Below are 26,473 nucleotides of genomic sequence, written 5' to 3'. Positions count from 1 at the left end.
TACTGTACTGAGAGCTTGGGAGAGTAAAATAGAATAAGAATAAGAACGTTGGTATTTGTTAAGGGCTTACTATGTGCAGAGCACTGTTCTAAGTGCTGGGGGAAGATTACAGGGTTGTCGCACGTGAGGCTCACAGTTAATCCCCATTTTACAGATGAGGTAACTGAGGCATAGAGAAGTGAAGTGACCTGCCCACAGTCACACAGCTGACAAGTGGCAGAGCCGGGATTCAAACCCATGACCTCTGACTCCCAAGCCCGGGCTCTTTCCACTGAGCCGCGCTGCTTCTCTGCTATGGGTAGATACAATCCCTGCTCTCAAGGAGTTTGAAATCTAGACTGGAAACTAATGTTAGATGATTTAGTGGTAGGATTTAGAAAGAAATGGGCATCTCTCTGTCTCAATCAGTGGGATTTTTTGAGTGATTTCCATGTGTAGAGCACTGTACTGAGCAGTTGGAAGGGTATAATGTGACAGAATTAACAAACACATTCCCTTCCCATAGCAAGCTTACAGTTTTGAGGTATGTAGGTGTAGAAATATATATGTGTGTGTGTGTGCATATATACGTGTATATATATGTACATAACAGAGACATATACTAAATAAGTATATATACATATATCTATAATGTAAAATATAACATACAGATAGGAGAAAGCAGGATATATATATACGTATATATATATGTATCCTTAAATACAATAAAATTAGATAAAAACAAAATATTTTGTTCTTCTATTCTTTGATAAATGTATACACATCATTTTCCTGCTTCCTCCTATCTGTAGTCTATATTTCATCTGTATTATACATGCAAATTTAAGGCTTATGTAATGGGACACAGAAGGTTGGCAAAGGAAGTTGCAGTGACAGTATGTATTAAGCGCTTACTGTGTGCAAAGCACCGTACCAGTTCTGGGAGAGAATTCACAGTTGGGAATGAGAACGTGAGCCCCACGTGGGACAGGGACCGTGTCCAACCCTATTGACTTGTATCTCCCCCAGCGCTTAGAACAGTGCCTGGCACACAGTAAGCATTTACCAATACTATTATTGTTATTGTTATAGAATTAGAAACAGTCCCTCTTGAGCCTCACAATATAAAAAGGTAAGTTTAGGGCTATGAATGATCAGAGGTGCTGAAATGAGGAGATATATATATATATATATATATATATATATATATATATATATGCTTAGTACAGTGCTCTGCACATAGTAAGCTCTCAATAAATACTATTGAATGAATATATATATATAATAATGTTGGTATTTGTTAAGCGCTTACTATGTGCAGAGCACTGTTCTCAAGCGCTGAGGTAGATACAGGTTAATCAGGTTGTCTCACATGAGGCTCACTGTCTTCATCCCCATTTTACAGATGAGGGAACTGAGGCACAGAGAAGTTAAGTGACCTGCCCACAGTCACACAGCTGACAAGTGGCAGAGCCGGGATTCGAACCCATGACCTCTGACTCCCAAGCCCGGGCTCTTGCCACTGAGCCACGCTGCATATTTTAATGACATCTGTAATACGCTTACTCTGTGTCACACACTACTCTGAGTACTGAGGAAGATACAAATGAATCAGGTCAGACACAGTTCCTATCCCACATGGGGTTTGCAGTGTCTTTGGAGGAGTAGAATGCTCTGCACACAGTAAGCACTCAATAAATACGATTGCATGAATGACTTAGTCCCCAGTTTACAGATGAGGAAACTGAGTCACAGAGAAGTTAATGACTTGCCCAAAGTCAGGAATTCATCAGGGAAGTCTTCCTCTTTCCAATAATGTTCCTTTTGTAGTCTTCCAGTTTTATATCAGTTTTAAGAGGGAGGGAGAGAGGGGTGTAAAGTGGAGTTGGAGTGGGAGTTGGGAGGGAGTTGGTAAGTGAGCCGATCCGGTCGTTGGGATAACGATAATAAAAATAATAATAATGATAATAACAATACGTTTTATGTACTAGGTGCCCAGCACTTTTCTAAGCAATGGGGAAGATACAAGTTATGGGAAGCAGCATGGCTCAGTGGAGAGAGCACAGGCATGGGAGTCAGAGGTCATGGGTTCGAATCCCGGCTCTGCCACTTGTCAGCTGTGTGACTGTGGGCGAGTCACTTAACTTCTCTGTGCCTCAGTGACCTCATCTGTAAAATGAGGATTAAGACTGTGCGCCTCGCGCGGGGCAACGTGATCACCCTATATCTACCCCAGCGCTTAGAACAGTGCTCTGCACATAGTAAGCGCTTAACGAATACCAACATTATTAAGTTATTCAAGTTGACTATAATCCCTATCCCACATGGGACTCCCAGACTAAGTAATAATATTGACGATGGTATCTGTTAAGCCCTTACTATGTGCCAAACACTATTCTAAGCGCGGGGGGGATTCAAGGTAATCAGGTTGTCCCACGTGGGGCTTACAGTCTTGATCCCCATTTTACAGATGAGGAAACTAGGGCACAGGGAAGTTAAGGGACTTGCCTAAAGTCACACAGCCGACAAGTGATGGGGCTGGAATTTGAAGCCAGGCCCGCTAACCTCTACGCTGGGGTTCTTTCCATCAGGCCACACTGCTTTTCAACGGTGGTGTTCCTCAACAGTTACCCTCCTGACGGTGTTGGCTCCTTTAACGTTCTTAACCCTTCCCTCCTCGGGCAACCTCTCCCTTTACTAATCCATCATGGGAGACTGCTAATATTAGACTGCACAGTTACCTGAGGAAATGAATTCCCTTTAGTCTACCGCCTTCAAGCTCCAGGGGAGGCTTTTCGGTCCTTAATTAAGACTCGCATCAGAACCTTACAACATTTCATGGAACCAGGCCGAGCAAATTCGTCAATCATTTGACAATTTTTATCCAGCCCCTATTGGGCATGCAGGGTTCGGGAGAGTCCAGTAGAGTTAGATAGGATCCTTGTACTGGAGAAACTTACGGTCTTGTAACGAAATGGGGTTACCGAAATGAATATACTCTAGAGAGGATTCTGGGATGAAAATGAGAAAAAATAGATTGGGAGAGGTACTAGTGAGCGGCAGGTGGAGTAGAGATAGGAACGGCAGCAGTAATGATAATAGTTGTGATTGTCTTATGTCGTCGTGTCCGCGACGCCACGGACACGTCTCTCCCAGAACGTCCCACCTCCATCTGCAGTCATTCCGGTAGTGGATGCATGCAGTTTCCTCGGGAAAAATCCTGAAGCGGTCGCCATCTCCTCCTCCTGCGTGGTAAACTTGAGTCTCCGCCCTCGACTCTCTCTCACGTCGCTGCTGCCCGGCACAGGTGAGTTTTGACTCGTAGCCGATGGCCCTCCACTCGCTAGCCACTGGCCAAGCTGGGAATGGGATGGGTAGGCCTCTGCTTGACACTCCGTCCTGTAGTCGAGGCTGGTAGAGGACCGGAAACTCTCCAGGAGCGACTCCGTGAGGTGAGGATAGTTAGCAGAGACGGGGCACGTTTCGCTTTATTGTTATATTGTACTCTCCCAAGTACAGTGCTCTGCACGGTAAACGCTCAACGCCAGAAGCACCTGGGTTCTGATCCTGGCTCTGCCCCTCATCTGTTGTGTGACCCTGGACAAGTCACTTCTCTGTGCCTCTGTTACCTCATCTGTAAAACAGGGATTAAGACTGCGAGTCTCACGTGGGACAGAGTCTGTGTCCAACCTGGTAACCTTGTATCTATTCCAGCGCTTACAATACTGCTTGGCACATAGTATGCGTTTAAGGAATACCATCGTCATTATTATTATTATTGATAGTGGTAATGGTAACGACAACTCAAAACGCCCGGTAAGTGTACGGAATCTCTGGACACGTTCACCGCTAACAGGGAGAGATTGTGTCGTCTTTGATGGTCAACGCCGCCACGCAGAAGCCACGGGGACGTGGCCTCATTTCTTCGTAAAATCTGGTGTTCTGTCAACCCCATCTCCAGAAGACACAGAGAAAGTGGAGTCCATTGTCAGAATAAAAGGGGGAGTGACAGAGAACATACAAAGAGAGCTTAATCAGTGCAGCCTAGAGAATAAAACCGCTAACAGAGGATTGAATCCCTGTGCATAAAATCTCAAGCGATGTCAATAAAGTCAAGCCAGCAACTATTTTAAGCCTTGAATAAAAGGTGGAAGCTTTGAGAGGAAATAAGAAGAGGGAAAAAAAAATAGTAAGTGAAAACCCTAGGCCCATTCAAAAAACAATTAAACAGAGTCTGGGGGGAATTGAATATTAAAATGGAAATGTCTCCTTAATGGGTTTTTTTGGCCTTTACTGGCTCCCTCCAAAATTCTTGTTTTCATATATTCTCTGGTTAGATTGTCTCTTGGGAATCAGCGCTGGGGAGAGAGCTTGGCCTTCGTTGAATATAAAAGCTTCGACTGCGTTGCTTATCTGTTTCCAAATGAGTTAATAGCGCAGTGCCATAAGCAGAATCGAGAATGGAACAAGATGCTATCCGGGCCTCCGTTTATCTTGACGGGCAACGGGTGGGGTTGGCCGGCGTTCTGGGCTAGAAGGGCTTGGAAAGTACAATTCAGCTGTAAAGAGAGACAATCCCTGCCCGCCACGGGCTTTCTACTGCGTGGAGAGCGCTGTACTGCGTACTTAGGAGCTTAGACTTATTAGGCATGATCGCTTCCCCGAAGGAGCTTACGGACTATAGTGGGTGACAGACACTGAAATAATTTGCAGATAGGTAGAAGGAGAAGTGGTCATGGACGTGAGATATTGCTTAAATTGTAAAGTGTCTTGCTATCGTCTTGTCTTATGCCGTCGGGTCGGTTCCGACCCGTAGCGACACGACGGACACGTCTCTCCCAGGACGCCCCACTCTCCATCTGTTATCTTTCTGAGAGTGGATCCATACGGTTTTCTTGGTAAAAATCCAGAAGTGGTTTTCCGCTGCCGCCTTCCACGCAGTCAACTTGAGTCTCCACCCTTAACTCTCTCCCTGGCCACTGCCGCCCAGCACAGGGGACTTTTGACCCGTAGCCGATGGCCTTCCACTCGCTAGCCGCTGGCCAAGCTCGGAATGGAACGGACAGGCCTCTGCTTGACTCTCCCTCCCGTAGCCGAGACTGGTAGAGGACCGGAAACTCTCCAGGTGCCGCCCCGAGAGGGGCCTCGCTACCGTAATCTGGTAAAAATGAAGCTTTCTGTTTGGTTTTCTCTAAGTAATGTTTCAGTTGGAACACCTAAAATCGTCTCCCGTGGCGGCTTTTTTTTTAGAGTTAGTTCTCCGTCCTAAAGATATCACTTATTTGAATATAATTCCAACACACCTTCTCTTGGTCTTTTAACCAGGAAGGAAAGCCGAGTTGAGAAACATTCGTTCGTGCTTCCCACACTTGGATGCTCTGAAAATAGCGCACAGACTCCCACGCTGACTTGGGCTGAACTTTTCCTTAAGGAATAATCATCATCGCGGTCTCCGTTAAGGGCTTACTACGTGCCGAGCACTGTGCTGAGCGTCGTGGTCGACCCGAGACAATCAGTCTCCCAAGGTGCCAGTGCCGGGCTGGAGAGTCCGTCACTCGGGGGTATTTACTGAGCGGCTACTGTGTGCAGACAATGTACTAAATTGCTCGAGAGAGGACAGTGTAGTGATGTAGTAGACACATTCCCCGTCCACGACGAGCTTACGGTCTAGAGGGGGAACAGTCTAAAGGAGGAAGTCTAGTCAGTCAGTCAGTGGTATTTATTGAGCGCTTACTGTGTGCAGAGCACTGTACTAAGCGCTTGGGAGAAGGCAATAAAGCAATGAAACAGATACATTCCCTGCCCACCTTGAGTTTACAGTCTAGAAGGAGAGAAAGACATTGATAAAAATAAATGTTCATTCATTCATTTATTCAATCGTATTTATTGAGCGCTTACTGTGTGCAGAGCACTGTACTAAGCGCTTGGGAAGTACAATTCAGCAACAAACAGAGATAATCCCTGCCCACAAGAGGCTCACAGTCTAGAAGGGGGGGAGACAGACATCCAAACAAGTAAACAGGCATCAATAGCATCGATATAAATAGAATATAAATATGTACATATATACACAAATGCTGCGGTGCGGAGGAGTAATAATAATGTTGGTATTTGTTAAGCGCTTACTATGTGCAGAGCACTGTTCTAAGCGCTGGGGTAGACACGGGAATCAGGTCGTCCCACGTGGGGCTCACAGTCTTAATCCCCATTTTACAGATGAGGTCACTGAGGCACAGAGAAGTGAAGTGACTTGCCCACAGTCACACAGCTGACAAGTGGCAGAGCCGGGATTCGAGCAAAGGGAGCGAGTCGGGGTGAAGGGGGGAGCAGAGGAAAAGGGGGGCTTAGTCTGGGAAGGCCTCCTGGAGGAGGAGAGCTTTCATTCATTCCTTCAATCGTATTTATTGAGCTCTTACTATGTGCAGAGCACTGTACTAAGCGCTCGGAATGTAACATTTCTATGTAGTGAATTACAACTACGAACGTAAGTGTCGCAGGGCTGGATGTCGGTGGGGGGGCACAGTTGGGTGTCAGTGTTACAACAACAAGCGGCAACAGCAACAACAAAATATCAACATTTTGTCATCCCCGTGCAACAAACCCTAGAGCGGGAAAGATTGAGCGGGCCCGATCGGCTTTTCGGGGGATAATACGCCGAGAAGCCTCTCCCGGAGGAAAACCCCAGGCAAGAAAGGAAACCTCTGAAGGGTCAAGGCCCCCGGCTTCGATTCGGAGAGGAGGAGCAGGAGAACCCAGGGGAAGATGTGTGATGTTCAACCCATTTTCAAGTAGGAAAAAAAGCCCGACAGGGTACATTAGACCCCGTTGCAAGTCTTAGATGAAAGGAACCTGTTTTTTTTTTTTTTTAATATATTATTTGTTTGTATCTGGCACTGGGCAGCGAATGCTCTGATCTAGCTCAGTAAGATTTTCTAGTTCAGAGGCTTTAATGTGCCGGTTTCAAAATAAGATAAAAGAACTCTCCTTTTGAAGACGAGCTAACATTAGAGGAAGGGGAATCATTAGAAATGAAGGACCTGCCCCTTTTTCATGTCTGGAAAGGAATACAGTCCTGAAAGTGTGCCCTGAAAGAAAAACGCCCTGTTCTACGGTGGGGTATTTTTTACATTATTTTTTTCCAAAGCACTTCCACAGCCTGGGAAAGGAAAGCAGGTATTTTCATGCCCATTTTACGGATGGGGGAACCGAGGCCCAGAGAGCCTGATGTTTTGCTCAAGGATCAACAATGCAGGCCACTGGCAGAGTCAATAGTAATAATGATAATAATGATGGTATTAGTTAAGAGCTTACTAGGTGCCAAGCGTTGTTCTAAGCGCTGGAGGGAAAGAAGGTAATCAGGTTGTTCCACTTGGGGCTCACAGTCTTCATCCCCATTTTATAGGTGAGGGGACCGAGGCCCGGAGAAGCGAAGTGACTAGCCCAAGGTCACACAGCTGATGTGTGGCAGAGTCGGGATTAGAACCCAGTTCCTTCTGACTCCCAGGTCCGGGCTTCATCCACTGAGCCACTCTGGTTTCCGCCAAGCCGTGCCGCCTATCATCGCAGTTTTAACAAAGGGAAAACGGAGATCCAGAGAGGTTGAGTGACTTGCCCGAAGTCACAGAGCATACCCACCGGCGGAGCTGGGAATAGGACCAGGTCTCCTGAGTCTTCGGCTCATTTGATTTCTGACAGCTTTATTCCTTTCAAGGATTCTAATTACTTTTTTCCCAACATCTGTGAATAATTTGCATCTGCCCGCACAGATCACCGAGAGCCGGAACCTCGTCTTTTACTCCTAGTACATGCTTTCAAGTAGACGGTAATAATAATGTTGGTATTGGTTAAGCGCCCACTATGTGCCGAGCACTGTTCTAAGCAGTGGGGTAGATACAGGGTAATCAGATTGTCCCACGTGAGGCACACAGTTAATCCCCATTTTACAGATGAGGAATTGAGGCACAGAGAAGTGAAGTGACTTGCTCACAGTCACGCAGCTGACAAGTGGCAGAGCCGGGAGTCGAACCCATGACCTCTCCAGTAGTAGTAAGCGCTGGGGTAGGATTAAGATAATCGGGCCCCATGTGGGGCCTAAGTCCAAGAAAGAGGGAGAACAGGGATCGAATCACCATTTGGCAGATGAGAGAACTGAGGCACAGAGTGGTGACTTGACTAAGGTCACGCAGCAGACAGTTGGCGGAGCTGAGATTCGAAACCCGGTCTTCTGACTTCCAGGCCTGAGCTCTTTCCACTAGGCCAAACTGCTTCCCTACAAAAGCCTATACTATCGATATTCTCGACTTTTTTTCTCATCCATCACCTTGCCCCTTCCTACCTCTCCTCCCTCCTCTCTTTCTACCGCCCACCCCGCACGCTCCGCTCCTCCGCCGCCCACCTCCTCGCCGTCCCTCGGTCTCGCCCGTCCCGCCGTCGACCCCCGGGTCGCGTCCTCCCGCGGTCCCGGAACGCCCTCCCTCCTCACCTCCGCCAAACTGATTCTCTTTCCCTCTTCGAAACCCTACTTAAAAATCACCTCCTCCAAGAGGCCTTCCCAGACTGAGCTCCTCTTCCCCCTCTACTCCCTCCGCCATCCCCCCTTTACCTCTCCGCAGCTAAAGCCTCATTTTCCCCTTTTCCCTCCGCTCCTCCACCTCTCCCTTCCCATCCCCACGGCACCGTACTCGTCCGCTCGACTGTATATATTTTCGTCACCCTATTTATTTTGTTAATGGATTGTACATCGCCTCGATTCTATTTAGTCGCCATCGGTTTTTACGAGATGTTCTTCCCCTCGACGCTGTTTATCGCCATCGTTCTCGTCCGTCCGTCTCCCCCGATCAGACCGTGAGCCCGTCAGACGGCAGGGACCGTCTCTATCTGTTGCCGACTTGTTCATCCCAAGCGCTTAGTACGGTGCTCTGCGCATAGTAAGCGCTCAATAAATACTATTGAATGAATGAATGAATCCAAGAATACACGGAGACTTCTTAAAGGTTCTGAGGTCAGATGAGTTGACACAGTGTGTGACCAGAGTGTTTTAATCCTTGACTCTGACTTGGGCACGTAGAGAAGGTGTTGTTAAATTTATTAATTAGTTTTTTTCGGTGAGCTGTCGCTGCCGCCCCCGCTCTCCCACTTGTTTTGTGTGACCTTAGCCGAGTCACTTCCCTGTGCCTCGGTTCTCTCGTCTCTAAAATGGGAATTAAGACTGTGAATCCCCCTGTGGGACAGGGACTGTGTCCAACTTGATTACCTTGTACTACTCCAGAGCTTAGAACAGTGCGTAATACATAGTAATCACTTAACAAATATCATAATCCTTAGTTATTATTATTATTTTTACCCCAAGCTGGGGTTGGAGATGGGCTAGAGGGGACAGAGTAGAGGGAAATTTCATGAGGTGAAGGTCGGGGTGAAACACTTCAAGAGAAAGCTGGAGCCTTATAGGGGTTTTGTTTCTAAAAAGGGGATTATTGTTCTTGGATTAAATAAGGTCACAGGGTGGAATATCCCACAGTTTTGCGGGCTCAGGAGAGAGACAGTGTGGGGCGGTGGTTTGGTCGGCTTATTCTTCCTCCAGCTCTGCCGCTGTGCAAGTCTCTGGGCCTCTTTCGTTCATTTGATATTTACTGAGCGCTTACTGTTTGCAGAGCACTGTACTAAGCACTTGGGAGAGTACAATACAACAATAAACAGACATATTCCTTGCCTACAAGGAGCTTACAGTGTAGAGGGAGCGTTCAGTCTAGAGGCCTCTGAGTGCACCTCTGTACGATGGGGTTAATGATAACAATGATAATGATAGTGGTCTTTGTTAAGCACTTATTATGTGCCAGGCACTGTACTAAGCGGTGGGGTGGATACGAGAAAGTGGAGTCGGATACCAATCGTGTCCCACGTGGGGCTCCGAGTCTCAATCCCCATTTTTCAGATGAGGTAACTGAGGCTCAGAGAAGTGAAGTGACTTGCCCGAGGTCACACAGCAGAACCCGTGACCTTCTGAGTCCCATTCCCATGCTCCATCCACTACGCCATGCTGCTTCCTCCTTGATAGTAATAATGTTGGCATTTGTTAAGCGCTTACCATGTGCAGAGCACTGTTCTAAGCGCTGGGGGAGATGCAGGGTCATCAGGTTGTCCCACGTGAGGCTCACAGTCTTCATCCCCATTTTACAGACGAGGGAACTGAGGCCCAGAGAAGTGAAGTGTCTTGCCCACAGTCACCCAGCTGACAGGTGGCAGAGCCGGGATTCGAACCCATGGCTTCCGACTCCCAAGCCCAAGCTCTTTCCACTGAGCCCGCTCCTCTCACTCACTCCCCCAGGGGGATGCCGTGAGGACAATACTGAGATCATCGATACGACAGAGTATCGTGTGGCTTAGTGGAAAGAGCCCGGGCTGGGGAGTCAGAGGTCATGGGTTCCAATCCCGGCTCCGCCATTGGCAGCTCTGTGACTTTGAGCGAGTCATTTAACTTCTCTGGGCCTCAGTTATCTCACCTGTAAAATGGGGATGAAGACGGTGAGCCCCACCTGGGACAACCCGATAACCTTGCATCTCCCCCAGCGCTTCGCACAGTGCTTGGCACACAGTAAGCACTTAACAAATACCATTATTATTATTAGGAGGGTGAAAGTGCCTGATGAATCCGCGGCGTTATCATTATCACCGTTTCTGCAAAACGGGACTCTGACAGGTAGACTGAAATATTGTCTCCAACTCAAACTGAAAAAAAAAATCATATATATATATATATATATATAATCTCTACGTCGGGTCCAAAGTATCTCTTGGTTGCCTGGCAACTGCCAGCAGCTGAAAATGGTCCTGTTGGAATCCACCAGTGAGTGGAAAGTCATGTTTCTTCAGTGAGCACATCGCTGGCATCTTCAGTGAGCACATCGCTGGCACAGAATCGCTCAGCGCCCTCCCCCAGAGAGCTCTAGGCTTTAAGATGGCTTGTTCCTCCCCAGCGGGCAGTGGAGGAAAAGGGTCTCGCGTGTGGCCACGGTCTAAAAGGGGATGGGGAAAAAGATCCTGAAGACCCATTTCCCAGTTGAGGAAACTGGGGCCGGAGGAAATGAAATGACTTGCCCAAGGCGACGCAGCGGGCAAGAAGCAGCGTGGCATAGCGGATTGAGTACGAGCCTGGGAGTCACTTGGGACCTTGGGCAAGTCACTTCTCTGGGCCTCACTTACCTCATCCGGAAAATCATAATAATACTAATTATGTTTTTTGGTAAGCGTTCACTACGTGCCAGGCACCGTATTAAGCGCTGAGGGGGATACGAGCCGACTGGATCGGACATCGTCCCCGTCCCACGTGATGCTCACGGTCTCGATCCCCATTTGACAGACGAGGGAACCGAGGCCCAGAGAAGCGAAGTGATTTGCCCGAGGTCACGCGGCGGACGAGTGGCGGAGTCAGGATTAGAACCCGGGTCCTTCTGACTCCCAGGCTTAGGCTCCACCCACTAGTGCAGGCTGCTTTTCACCATTTCCAGCACCGGTCTCTGATAATATTAGGTCTGGGAAGAATTTACCTTGAATGTTAGAATTTGGGCGGGTCAAATTATTACGTTATAACGTCCCATGGAACGGGAAGGCTAGCGGGCTCTCCCAAGCGCTTAGTACAGTGCTTTTGTATACAGTAACCGCTCAATAAATACGACTGAATGCCTGAATGACTGAATGAAAGGCCGGGTAGAGTTTTCCATTCGCATAAACGAATAGTACGGCGAGGAAAATCTTGGACTCTCTGGTTAACTGTGTTACTCCTCACACCCAGGTCAGGAAGCTATTTGACATTCCCCAGCAGTGCGGATTTTACCCACGGGTTTAAGGTTTCAGATATATTTAGAGTGACGGAGGCTGCAAATGACTTCAGCCGGAGCCATTTGGTAACTTTGCTCAGTACATTCTAGCACTTTACAAAATCATTGTCCTTCCTTAATAGAAAATAGAAGGTCAAGTGCTATCATTTCTGTTAAACATTGATTTAATGCTCTAGCCCTGAGGTGATTTGCAGTCAATTTGCTTTTCCCGGTCCCCTAGTTTCTTGAAGTGGAAGTTGTTTTCAGGCTGCCGTTCAGGCTAATGTGAAGGGAGCAACAAACACGGCATTTTCTTTCCAGGGAAATTATATTTGCATTTGTGCTCAGAGCGAGAGCTCCTCGGAGTGATCCAGAGAGTCTGAAGGTGTCGAGCGGAGTTGGCTTCGTGAGACGGCCTGACATTATCTCCTCACAAATCAATCAGTGGTATTCATTGACTGTTTACAAGGGTACGGAGCGGCTTGTACTCCTTTCCGTCCCAGCGGCAGTGGTGGTACAACTTCAAGAATTTCCAAATCCCCCGGCCCAGTTCTATTCGTTGGTTCGTTCGTCCATTCATTCGATCGCGTTTATTGAACTCTTGCTGTGCGCAGTTCACTGACCCCTATAATCACGGCTTAAAGATCCCGATCCGTTAATCCATCCTTTCCAGAATTCAAATTATAAACTGCATGAGACCTGATTTGCCCTCTCTTTGGCATTTTTTTTTTCCTTTTTTATGGTATTTGTTAAGTGCTAACTGGGTGCCAGGCACTGTACGCAACCCTGGGGTTGATACGAGCTAATCAGGTTGGACACAGTTACTGTCCCACATGGGGCTCGCGGTCTTCAGCCCCATTTCACAGACGAGATAACTGAGGCCCGGAGACACCTTGGGCAAGTCACTTAACCTCTCTGTGCCTCAGTTACCTCGTCTGTAAAATGGGGATGAGGGCTGGAAGCCCCATGTGGGAAAGGAAGTGTGTCCGACCTGATTACCTTGTAGCTACCCCAGTGTTTAAAACAGTGCTCGGCACATATAATAATAATAATGATGATGTTGGTATTTGTTTAGCGCTTACTATGTGCGGAGCACTGTTCTGAGCGCTGGGGTAGACACAGGGGAATCGGGTCGTCCCACGTGGGGCTCACAGTCTTAATCCCCATTTTACAAATGAGGTAACTGAAGCACAGAGGAGTGACTTGCCCACAGTCCCACAGCTGACAAGTGGCAGAGCTGAGATTCGAACTCATGACCTCTGACTCCAAAGCCCATGCCCTTTCCTCTGAGCCACGCTGCTTTTCAAGTGCTTAAACATTACAATCGTGATTATTAATATTTAGTCCCTTGACCGAGGTCACAGACCAGACAAGTGGTAGGGCCAGGATTAGAACCCAGGTCATTCTGACTCCCAGGCCCGTGCTCTATCCACTAGGCCACACTGTTTCTCAGTGTTCAGTTATGCACTTGAGTGTGTAGTCTTTAAGCGCTCCGATTTTCACCCCAACCCCAGAGCACTTGTCTGTCCGTCTCCCCCGATCAGACCGTAAACCCGTCAGAGGGCAGGGACCGTCTCTATCTGTTACCCATTTGTCCGTTCCAAGCGCTCAGTACAGTGCCCTGCACATAGTATGAGCTCAATAAATACTACTGAATGAATGAACCTACGTACATATCAACCTGTAATTCATTTTACTATCTCCCGCTCTAGCTGAAGCAGTGTGGCCTGGTGAATCATAAGCGCGTAGCACACAGTAGGCGCTTAACAAATATCATAAAAAAAGTCATTTCTACTGCCCGATGTCTTTTCTACCAACTGTACTGAACTCTCTCAAGTGCTTAGTTCGGGTGTAAACACGGTAAGCTTTCCATAAATGGCTCACGGATGGCTTGTCCATTTATTCCCGCTCTTTCCGTGTCAAAACACACAGCCAAGCCCAATCCCTCCGAATGGCTGTATTCATTTGAGAAATTGCTTTTTCCACGTTGCTGGGCATTCACGAGGAAACTACTTAACATCTCTGTTCTTCGTCTACTTACTGGACGTGATATTTTCTCCTTTGCTACTATCATTTAGCTCTCGTGTTACGGGCAGTCAATAGTACTTATTGAGCGCTTACTATGTGCGGAGCACTGTACTGAGCGCTTGGAAAGAACAAGTCGGCAACAGAGACAGTCCCCGCCCTTTGACGGGCTCACGGTCTAATCGGGGGAGACGGAAAGACGAGAACGATGGCGATAAACAGCGTCGAGGGGAAGGACATCTCGTCAAAACAATGGCCACTAAATAGAATCGAGGCGATGTACATTTCATTAACAAAATAAATAGGGTGATGAAAATATATACAGCTGAGCAGACGAGGGCAGGGAACGTGTCTGTTGATTCTGTAGTATTGTACTCTCCCAAGCGCTTAGTAGAGTTCTCTGCACCTAGTGAGCGCTCGATAAATACCACCTACTTACTGACTGAGGGATGGAAACAAAGAGAAGCAGCGTGGTTCAGTGGAAAGAGCCCGGGCTTGGGAGCCGGAGGTGATGGGTTCGAATCCCGGCTCTGCCACTTGGCAGCTGTGTGACTGTGGGCGAGTCACTTCACTTCTCTGGGCCTCAGTTCCCTCATCTGGAAAATGGGGATGAAGACTGTGAGCTTCACGTGGGACAGCCTGATTCCCCTGTGTCTACCCCAGCGCTTAGAACGGTGCTCTGCACATAGTAAGCGCTTAACAAATACCAACATTATTAGTAAGTGCTCAATAAACACCACTGATTGATTGATTAAAGAGTCATAGTGATTAGCCTAGTGGAAAGAGCATGAGACATGGAGTCAAGAATCATTCAGATTTATCAATCAGTGATTTTTATCGTGCGTTGACTTTGTGCGGGACACTACACTAAGCACTTGGAAGCGTCCTTTAAACTTGATCCCTACCCTTGAGGCAGTCATTCTGCTCTCTGCCCCTATACAGCATCAATAATAATAAGGTTGGTATTTGTTAAGCGCTTACTATGGGCAGAGCACCGTTCTAAGCGCTGGGGGAGATACGGGGTCATCAGACGTGATGTCCCACGTGAGGCTCACAGTTGCTCCCCATTTTCCAGATGAGGGAACTGAGGCCCAGAGAAGTGAAGTGACTCGCCCACAGTCACACAGCTGATAAGTGGCGGAGCCGGGATTCGAACCCAAGAGCTCTGACTCCCAAGCCTGGGCTCTTGCCACTGAGCCACGCTGCTTCTCCAGTAATAATGGTGGTATTTGTTAAGCACTTACTAGGCACTAGGCACTGTATTAAGCGCTGGGGTGGATACAAGCCAGTCGGGTTGGACACAGTCCCTGTCCCATGTGGGGCTTCACACTCTCAATCCCCATTTGACAGATGAGGGAACCGAGGCCCAGAGAAGTGAAGTGACTTGACCAAGGTCACACAGCCGACGAGCGGCCACTGCACCCCAACTCAGACACTTTCTGCTTTCTTTAGTCTCCTACTCCAACCCAGACTGTCCCTCCGTCTTGTCCATCTCACCGCCGACCCCTCGCCCAAGTCCCGCCTCTGGCCCGGAACGCCCTCCCTCTTCCTATCCGACAGACGCTCACTCTCCCCCTGTTCGAAGCCTTATCGAAGGTCCATCTCCTCCAAGAGGCCTTCCCTGACTAAGCCCTCCTTTCCTTTTCTCCCACTCCCTTCTGCATCACCCTGACTTGCTCCCTTTATTCCCCTCGCAGCCCCACACCACACAAGTTCATATCTGTAATTAATTGATTTATTGAGCGCTTACTGTGTGCACAGAGCTGTACTAAGCACCTTGGAAGTACAATGCAGCAAGAAATAGAGACGATCCCTGCCCACGACGGGCTCACGTATTTCCTCCAGCCTTCAGGACAACTCTACTTGAATGTCCCACTGACCCCTCAAACTTAACGTTTCCAAAAGAGAACTCCTCATCTTCCCCCCCCCCCGCAAAACCCTGTCCTCCCCCTGACCTTCTTGACACCGGAGACGGCACCACTAGCGTCCCTGTCTCACAAACCTGTAACCTCGATGCTATCCTCGACTCATCTCTCTCATTCAACCCACAGATTCAAATCCGTCACTGAATCCCGTCGGTTCCACCTTCACGACATCGCTAAAATCCCTCCTCTCCTCTCCATCCAAACTGCTGTCACGTTAATCCTATCCCACCTCGATTACTGAATCGGCCTCCTCGCTGACCTCCCTGCCTCCTGTCTCTCCCCACTCCAGTCCACCCTTCACTCTGCTGCCCGGAAAAAATCTACAGATCTACAAAATGGTTCAGGACACGTCACCCCGCTCCTCAAAAAGCTCCAGTGGTTGTCCATCCACCTCCGCATCAAACAGACAGTCCTCACCATTGACTTTAAATCAGTCCATCCCCTTGCCCCCTCCTACCTCACCTCCTTACTCTCCTACTCCAACGCAACCCGCACGCTTCTCTCTTCCAATGCCAACCTCCTCACTCTACCTCAGTGTCGCCTATCTCGTGGCCTCCCTCTTGCCCACATCCTGCTTATGTCCTGGAACATCTTCCCTCTTCATATCCCCTCTTCATATTCTTGTGTCTTCTCCCCTCCTCTGAAGGCTTATCGAAGGCACATTTCCTCCAAGAGGCCTTTCCCGCAAAGCTCTCATTTCCTCTTCTTCCACCCCCTTCTGTATCGCCCTGATTTGCCCCTTTTATTGACCCCTCCCTCAGCCCCGCCACACTTATGTCCATTTCAATGAATTATTCAGTTCTGTTAACGTCCGTTCACCTCTGGACTGAAAGCTCATTTTGGGGCAGGGGACCTGTCTCCCGTGTCTGCTGTCGTGTACTCTCTCAAGCGCTTAATACAGTACCCCGCATGCAGTAAGTGCTCAATAAATACGATCGATTGATTGAAGCACCGTTCTAAGTGCTGGAGTGGATACGAGCTTGTCAGGTTGGCCACGATCCCTGTCCCACGTGGGCTTCCGGTCTAAGAGGAAGAGCAGGTTTTGAATCCACATTTTACAGGTGAGGAAACTGAAGCCCAGAGAAGTGAAGTGCCTTGCCCAAGGTCACACAGCAAGGAATTGGTCGAACCGGGATTAGAATCCAGGTCGCCCGACTCCCGGGCCCGTGGTCTTTCCACTAGGCCGGGCTACCTCCCTTTTTTCCCCTGTTCTCCCCAAATGATAATAACGATATTAATTGTGGTATGCATTAAGCGCTTACTGTGTGCCAGTCGATCGGTTGTATTTATTGAGCGTTTACTGTGTGCAAAGCAATGTATGAAGTTTTGGGGAGATCGTGAGCACAGTACAGAAGTGCAGAAGTAGATACGTGCAAGCTCGTTTTGGGCAGGGAACGTGTCTGCTAATTCTGCTGCATTTTACTACTCCAAGCGCTTAGTACAGTGCTCTGCACATAATAAACGTTCAATAAAAACCACTGACTGATTGATTGATTGACTACACTCAGCTCAGACACATTTCCTGTCCCACATGAAGCTCACAGCTAAAGGAGAAAGGTACTGAGTAAACTTGTCTCTAGACTGTAAACTCGTTGTGGGCAGGGAATGTGTGTCTGTTTACCATTATAGCGTGCTCTCCCAAGTGTTTAGGATAGTGCTTTGCACATAGTAAGAGCTCGATAAATGCGACTGGAAGAATTATTGTTTTACAGATGAGGAAACCGAGGTACAGAATAATTAAATGACACGTCCAAGGTCACACGGCAGGGAGGGGACAGAGCCGACTTTAGAACCCGGCTCTTCCGACGACCGGGCCCGTGCGCTACCCACTGGGCGACCCTACTCCACCCCTTCCGGGTTTAGGACTCTGGAGGGGGGGACATGAGGGGGTCACATAGGAGCCGGTGACTCTGTGTCCTTTGTGTTGAGATATACGATCGATGTGGTTTGAGCAAGGTGGAGTATCTGGAGACTTTTTGCGTAGGGATGACGAGCCTCACCTCAGGCCCCGTGGTGGCCGTTAACCTTCCAGTAGCCCGCAGCGAGAAGGCCCGCGGTGGACGTGACGTGGGCCGGCTCCCTCTCCCGATGGCCAGCCAAGGGACTCTGAGGGTTTTTTTTGGAGACGGGCCCGAAGGCTATCGATCAGCCACAGGTGCAGCCGAGAGGACAAAGATGAGGGAGAATTGGGGAGGAGGAAGGAGAAGAGGAGAAGGAGCAGGAAGAGGAGAAGGAGAAGGGGGAGAAGGATGAAGAGGAAAAGGAGGAGGAGAAGGAGGAAGAAAAGGAGAAGGAGGAGGAGAGGGAAGAGGAGAAGGAAAAAGAGAAGGAGGAGGTGGAGAAGGGTGAAGAGGAGGAGGAGAGGGAGAAGGAGGAGAGGCAGGAGGAAAAGGAGGAACAGGAAGAGGTGGAAGAAGAGGAGAAGGAGCAGGAGGAGGAGAAGGGTGAAGAGGAGAAGGAGGAAGAGGGGAAAGATGAAGAGAAGGAGGAGGAGGAGGAACAGGAGGAAGAAGAGAAGGAGCAGGAGGAGGAGGAAAAGGAGGAGGAGGAGAAGGGTGAAGAGGAGGATGACGAGGTGGGTGACGAGGACATGGAAGTTATTACTACTGAAAATTGTACCGGCCACCCAAATTGGGAGGTTTAATCAGGGCGTGGATAATTTCACAGATAGAGGTCCAGGTTGCTCTCCTGGAAGGAATGCTAGCGGTGCTGAGGAAAATTTAGGGATGTAAAAGAGAAAGCTCTTTATACTCTGTGTGGAACATCCATGGTCTTCAAATGGGTGGTCCAGGAGGGTAGTGATTTTAAGGTTCATTCATTCAGTCGTTCATATTTATTGAGCACTTGTGTGCAGAGCACTGTGGAAAGTGCTTGGGAGAATACAATATAACAAGGGCTTAGAACATTCCTTGGCATATAGTAAGTGCTTAAAAAAAATCATCATTATTATCCAACGCTTAGAACAGTGCCCAGGGCTTAGAACGGTGCCCAGAGCTTTGAACCATACTTTGCATACAATAAGCGCTTAATAAATGCCATCATTATTATTATTAATAAACAGGCACATTCCCCTCCCACAACGAGCTTACAATCTAGAGGGGGAGACAGACATCAGTATAAATTCATAAATTACAGATATGGACGTAAGTGCTGTGTAGCGTCTGTGCGTTACCTAAGGGATATTTCGAAGTTCGTTCCAGCTGCCAACCTTCTTTCCCTTTAACCCGTAAATTCTGGATTTTCTCCACAGGCCCGCGGAGCTCTTTAAGACTCCCCAGCTTGTGCCTCCATCTGACAAATCTACCCTCTCTTCCCCGACTCACTGTTTTCCTCCCTCCCAGGTTTCTAGCTGTACTCTCTCTTGACCCTCCCGCTTCCCTCCTCCAGCTCCCGCTGATCGATCAGAAGAAAAAGCCTGAATTCACTTGGTGCTATTAAATAGATTGTTCAATCACTCTCTCTCTCTCTCTCTCTAAGGATAATAATAGTAATTATGGTATTCGTTAAGTGCTTACTTTGGGCCAAGCACTCTACCAAGTGCTGGAGCAGATACAAGAACATCAAGACACAGCTCCTGTCCCACATGGGACTCCGAGCTTAAGGAGAACAAAGGAGAACAGATATTTGATTCCTGTTTCCTTCAAGACTGCGAACTCACTGTGGTCAAGGAAGGTATCTTCCAACTCTGTTATATCGTTAAATTGAACTTTCCCAAGCGTGTCGTTCAGCGTTCTGCACACAGCAAGTGCTCATTAAACATGATTGATCTTACGAGTGAGGGAACTGAGGCAGAGAGTAGTTAAGGGGCTTGTCCAGAGGCACACAGGAGGCAAATGGAGTGGGAATTATTAGAACCCGGGTCTTGTGACTCATTCATTCATTCAGTCATATTTATTGAGCACTTACTGCATGGAGAGCACTGTACTAAACACTTGGGAGAGGACACAGACACATTCCCTGCCCACAGGTTTATAGTCTAGAGGGGGAGGAGCCAAGCCCATATTCTTTCCACAAGATGATGATGTCTCTTCATCTCTGCCTCTTTCCTCCTCTCTCCTTTCTCTCTTTTCTTTCTCCCTTTTTAAATACATATGTGTGTATAATTATATATGTACATAGATGCATACACACCTATCTGCATAGATAGACTATCTAACAGTACGTATATATGGATATCTGTGTATATCTATAGTCCATCTATGTAGATTACACAGATTGCATTCTGTAGATGTGCACAGATACGGTGGCTCAGTGGAAAGAGCATGGGCTTGGGAGTCAGAGGTCATGGGTTCGAATCCCAGCTCTGCCACTTGTCAGCTGTGTGACTGTGGGCGAGTCACTTCACTTCTCTGTGCCTCAGTTACCTCATCTGTAAAATGGGGTTGAAGACTGTGAGCCTCACGTGGGGCAGTCTGATTACGCTGTATCTACCCCAGCACTTAGAACAGTGTTCTGTACATAGTAAGCGCTTAACAAATACCAACATTATTATTATTATTATTATAGATATCTGTGTATATCTATGGTCTATAGATAGATTACATTATGTAGATAATCACAGCTATAGTCTATCTATGTAGTCGTTATAGATTTAAAAAAAAAGACATATACGTGTATCCTTTTTGAAGAATGGTATTTGCTAAGTCTTTACTATGTGCCAGGCACTGTCTTTTGTGCGGGGGCAGTCAGGAGCTAATCAGGTTGGATACAGTCCATGTCCCACATGGGCCTCAGAGCCTTAAACCCCATTTGACAGATGAGGGAACTGAGGCCCAGGGAAGCGCAGCGACTTGGCCAAAGTCACACAGAAGAACAGTGGCCGAGCTGCGATCGGAACCCGGTTTCTTCTGACTCCCAGGCCGCCGCTCCATCCACTAGGAAACGCTGCTTCTCACATGATTCATACGTTCCATTTCGGCGGGTTAGATAACTCTTTCACCTGCACGATAACTGGGTGTATACATTAGTGATGTCTGTTTTCCCAGATCCGGCAGAATCAATCATCTCCGAGCCAGGAGATGATTTCCTCCTTCGCACCTCCCGAAAGCAGCTTGCTTTTAAGAGAATCTCTTCAGAGCGTCTTCATTCCCGTCCTAGAGAACGGGTCCAATCTTTCCTGCTTCCCGCGACCCTCCGCTCCCACGGTTCCAAACAACTGACGCTTCTATTCATCACCCTTTGGGAGTCAACTTGAGAAAACCATTATATATCTATAATTGGTTTCTTTGTGAAGCCGAAGAGCGTTTATCCATCGTTCTTTACGTCCGGAGCTTGGCTAGTTTTCATACCCACTCGATGCTCACTTGGAGTAGCCGTGGGTGGCACGGTGACTTGGTTACGCTCTCTCGAATAATCAGTCGACCCATGCTATTTATTGAACGCTTACCGTGCACAGCACTGCACTAGACACTTGGGAGAGGTCAGAGGGAGTCGGTAGAAACAATCAACGGGACAGAGAATTATCTGCGGAGCAGATTTCACCCTGACGTATCTGTACTACCATCTGTATTTTTATGAAAATGACATTTGTTAAGCGCTTACTATGTGCCAGGCACTGTACTGAGTATCTGAGCTCTGACGTGGCGGGTGGCATGCGGGTGTGGGAGTCAGAAGGTCATGAGTTCGACTCCCGGCTCTGTCACTTGTCATGGAGAAGCAGCGTGGCTCAGTGGAAAGAGCCTGGGCTTCGGAGTCACGGGTCATGGGTTCGACTCCCGGCTCCCACTTGTCAGCTGTGTGACTGTGGGTGAGTCACTCAACTTCTCTGTGCCTCAGTTCCCTCATCTGTAAAATGGGGATTAACTGGGAGCCTCAAGTGGGACGACCTGATGACCCTGTATCTCCCCCAGCGCTTAGAACAGTGCTCTGCACATAGTAAGTGCTTAACAAATACCAACATTATTATGGATTCTAATCCCAGCTCTGCCACTGTCTGATGCGTGAGTTTGGGCAAGTCACTTTATCCCTCTGGGTCTCGGTTACCTTATCTGTAAAATGGGGATTGAGACTGTGAGCCCCACGTGCGACAGGGACCTGATTAGTTTTTATCCCCCTCCGATGCTCAGTTCAGTGCCCGACACATAATAAGCGCTTAACAGATGCCACAGTTATTATTATTATCAGACGCAAGCTATTCAGGTTGGTCAGCCGGTGTCCCACATGAGGCTCACGGTACGTTAAGCTCATATTAAAGTTGTGTTCTCTGCATGTTGCAATTTATTAATTCAGTGTTCTCTACATGTTAGGCACATACTAATTCAGTGGGCTCTGCATGTTAGGCACACATTAATTCCATGTTTTCCGCATGCTGGGCACACATTAATTTGGTACTCTCTGTGTGCTAGACACATATTAATTCAGTGTTCTCTGGATGTTAGGCCCACATTAATTCAGTGTTCTCTGCATGTTAGGAACATATTAATTCAGCATTCTCTGCATTCTAGGAACATATCAATTCAGTGTTCTCTGCATGTTAGGCACGTATTAATTCAGCATTCTCTGCATCCTGATTAACTCTGAAAAACTGAATGGATGGATATCGGTTTGACCCAGAAATGGAAATGCCCGGTGGTTTTAGGATACACTATCAAATGATGATGATGATTCTAATGTTAGCACTATTATTATTGTTATCAAGGTTATTATTATCATCATTTTTATCAGTATTATTATATCGACTGAGCGTTTTCTATGTGCTAAAGTACGGGGCTGAATCCCGGGGTTGGTGCAGCTAATCGAATCGGACACAGGGCCCATCCCACGCAGGAAAGCACCGTCTTCCATACGGGGAGAGGGCGTTTCCCTTCTCTATCATTACAGATGAGAAATTTAGGCTCAGAGAAGTTAAGTGACTTGTCCAAGGTCATACAACAGCGGCAGAACTGGGATTCAAAGCCAGGTGTGCTGACTCCTCCCAGATTGTCCAGATCCTTGAATAATCAGCCCAATAATTATCCCAGTCTCTTTAGAGGGGCAGAACAGGAGATGGCTGTGTTGGAACTCATTTTACTAACTGTAAAATCAGCGAGTATTTTCAGCTACAATTTTACTGGAAGGAAGAGAGTCATGGAGAAATCTTTATGTCCTTGGGAAGTAGATCTAACAGCTCATTCAGATTTGTGAAGTATGTGAAAATGACTGCAATTTCTTTTCCACACTCACAAGTGTGTCTCTAAACGGGGAGAGCCTTGGGATGGAGCTGGGGAAATTCTAACAAAAGGGGGGTTGTGATACTATATCAGCAGACCCCCGAGAGATTGGCAAGGTTACTTTTTAAAAAATATGGTATTTCTTAAGCGCTTACTACGTGCCCGACAGTGGACTAAGCACTAGAGTAGAAACAAGCCAGTCGGGTGGGGCGTAGTCCGTATCCCAAGAAGGGGCTCACAGTCTTCATCCACATTTTAAAGATGATTCTAATGTTAGCACTCTTATTATTGTTATCACCGTTATTATCATCATCATTTTAATCATTATTATTATGACACCGACTGAGCATTTTCTATGTGCTAAAGCACGGGGCTGAATTCCGGGGTTGGTGCAGCTAAGCAAATCGGACACGGGGCCAGAGGCCGAGGCCCAGAGAAGTGAAGTTACAAGCACTTAGGAGGTGCTCAGTGTGTGCTGTCAGTCGATTGCTGCTGCTACCTTGGCTCTCCGAGAGCATGCCTAGACAAGAGCACCGTCAGGAAAAATAATAATAATAATAATGGTATTCGTTCATTCAATCGTATTTATTGCGTACCGGGCGCAAAGCACTGTAGTAAGCACTTGCTGGAGATCACGCCCCATTTTACCAGCTCGAGCAGACCAGATTCACACAAATAAACAAATAAGACAGCGAGGGAGGGACGCAGGGAGTGAGAAAAAAGAGCGCGCTATTAATGGCCTTTTCGGCTTCCTAATACGATCAGCTTTGGGATAGGCAACATTTCCGCCTGACTACGGCAATACGGAGATTCATCCAAGCTATGGAAACACATGGAAATGAGAGATTAAGCTCAAATGCTGTAATATTAAAGGGCAGCTTCTTAGCCCGCCTATTCGTTTGTAAAAAACCGGAGTGGAAATTACTGAGTTTTTATGCCAAGTAGCATCCTCTCTGCAAACAACAAACGTTATTTGGATTTCTTCTCTGATGAGGAATAAAGGGCAGGTTTCTCTGTCCCACCGGATCTGATGGTTGGTCCTCTCATTCGGACGAAGAGAGCTAAGTAGTCCAGTGCTCTGGATGCTGTAGGTGCTCAATAAATACGATGGATTGATTGATTAACGGGGGCCTCTGCCTACGGTTAGGATAGGTTAGGAGGGAGGATACGAGGAGGGGGGTCATAAATGTCTTCATCTTTCATCCCTAGTAGTAGTAATGTAACACCCAGTCAATCGCTGGTATTTATTGCGTGCTTAGTATGTGCAGAGCACTGTACTGAGTGCTCGGGAGAGTACGATAGAGTTAGTAGAAATGATCCGTCCCCTCAAGGAGCTTCCAGTCTACTGTGTGCAGGGCACTGTACTAAGTGTTTGGGAGAGGGTGATAAAGTCAGGAGAACCTATTGGATGATGATGATGATATTTGTGAAGCGTTTATTAAGTGTCAGGAAGTGTTCTAAGCGCTTGGGTAGATACAAGGTAATCATATTGTCCATGTCCCACGTGAGGCTCACAGTCTTAATCTCTGTTTTACAGATGAGATCACTGAGGCCCAGGGAAGTGAAGTGACTTGCCCAAGGTCACAGAGCAGACAAGTGGCGGAGCCGGGATTAGAACCCAAGTCCTTCTGGCTCCCAGGCCCGTGCTCTATCTACTGGGCCATGCTGCCTCTCGTGGTATCAGGCCTAGGAGCTAAAAAGAAATTAAGTTATGCCCCTAAGAGTAGATTTTTGAGCATATCTGCCAGATTAATGCACTAGAAAAGTAACCTCTCTGGTGGCTATGGAGGTTGATTGACTGAGTAAAGATCCTAGAATTCCTGTAATGGTTCCCGCTGACTTCCCTCCCAAAATCCCATTTCCTCCCCAGCATTCCCGGGCAGCAGACTGCTCAATTTCCAGAAATTCTGGACAGGTGACAATAATAATGATTGCAATAATGATAATGATGATGATGATAATCGTGGTGTTTGGTTAAATGCTAACTATACGCTAAGTGCTGTACTAAACACTAGGTCGATATAAGATAATCAGGTCCCACACGAGGCTCACAGTCTAAGTAGGAGGGAGAACAAGTATTGAATCCCCAATTTCTTTTAAAATGGAATTTAGTAAACACTTACCATGTGCCAGGCACTGTACAAAGCGTTGGAATAGACATATGCTAATCAGATGGGATACAGTCCATGGCCCATGTGGAGCTCCTACTCCTACTCCATTCTGATCCTCCTTGACCTCTCTGCTGCCTTTGACACTGTCGACCATCCCCTCCTCCTCCATACCTTATCTCACCTCGGCTTCACGGACTCTGTCCTCTCCCGGTTCTCCTCTTACCTCTCTGGCCGATCATTCTCGGTCTCCTACGCCGGAGCCTCCTCCCCCTCCCATCCTCTAACTGTCGGAGTTCCTCAAGGGTCAGTTCTTGGCCCTCTTCTGTTCTCCATTTACACTCACTCCCTCGGTGAACTCATCCGCTCTCACGGCTTTGACTACCATCTCTACGCAGATGACACGCAGATCTACATCTCCGCCCCTGTCCTCTCCCCCTCCCTTCAGGCTCGCGTCTCCTCCCGCCTCCGGGACGTCTCCACCTGGATGTCGGCCCGCCACCTAAAACTCAACATGAGCGAGACTGAGCTCCTCATCTTCCCTCCCAAGCCCGGTCCGCTCCCGGACTTCTCCATCACCGTGGATGGCACGACCATCCTTCCCGTCCCGCAGGCCCGCGATCTCGGTGTCATCCTTGACTCGTCCCTCTCGTTCACCCCACGCATCCTATCCGTTACCGAGACCTGCCGGTCTCACCTCTACGATATCGCCAAGATCCGCCCTTTCCTCTCCACCCAGACGGCTACCTTACTATTACGGGCTCTCGTTATATCCCGGCTAGACTACCGTGTCAGCCTTCTCTCTGACCTCCCTTCCTCCTCTCTCGCCCCGCTCCGGTCTATTCTTCACTCCGCTGCCCGGCTCATCTTCCCGCAGAAACGATCTGGGCATGTCACTCCCCTTCTCAAACAACTCCACTGGTTGCCTATCGACCTCCGCTCCAAACAAAAACTCCTCACTCTAGGCTTCGAGGCTCTCCATCACCTTGCCCCTTCCTACCTCTCCTCCCTTCTCTCTTTCTACCGCCCACCCCGCACGCTCCGCTCCTCCGCCGCCCACCTCCTCGCCGTCCCTCGGTCTCGCCCGTCCCGCCGTCGACCCCCGGGTCGCGTCCTCCCGCGGTCCCGGAACGCCCTCCCTCCTCACCTCCGCCAAACTCATTCTCTTTCCCTCTTCAAAACCTTACTTAAAAATCACCTCCTCCAAGAGGCCTTCCCAGACCGAGCTCCTCTTCCCCCTCTACTCCCTCTGCCGTCCCCCCTTTACCTCTCCGCAGCTAAAGCCTCATTTTCCCCTTTTCCCTCTGCTCCTCCACCTCTCCCTTCCCATCCCCACGGCGCCGTACTCGTCCGCTCGACTGTATATATTTTCGTTACCCTATTTATTTTGTTAATGAATTGTACATCGCCTCGATTCTATTTAGTTGCCATCGGTTTTTACGAGATGTTCTTCCCCTCGACGCTGTTTAGTGCCA

Source organism: Ornithorhynchus anatinus, chromosome 14 (genome assembly GCF_004115215.2).
Source record: "Ornithorhynchus anatinus isolate Pmale09 chromosome 14, mOrnAna1.pri.v4, whole genome shotgun sequence".
Taxonomy (NCBI): Eukaryota; Metazoa; Chordata; class Mammalia; order Monotremata; family Ornithorhynchidae; genus Ornithorhynchus; species Ornithorhynchus anatinus.
The sequence above is the reverse complement of the archived record's forward strand: the minus strand, read 5'-3'. Positions refer to the sequence as shown.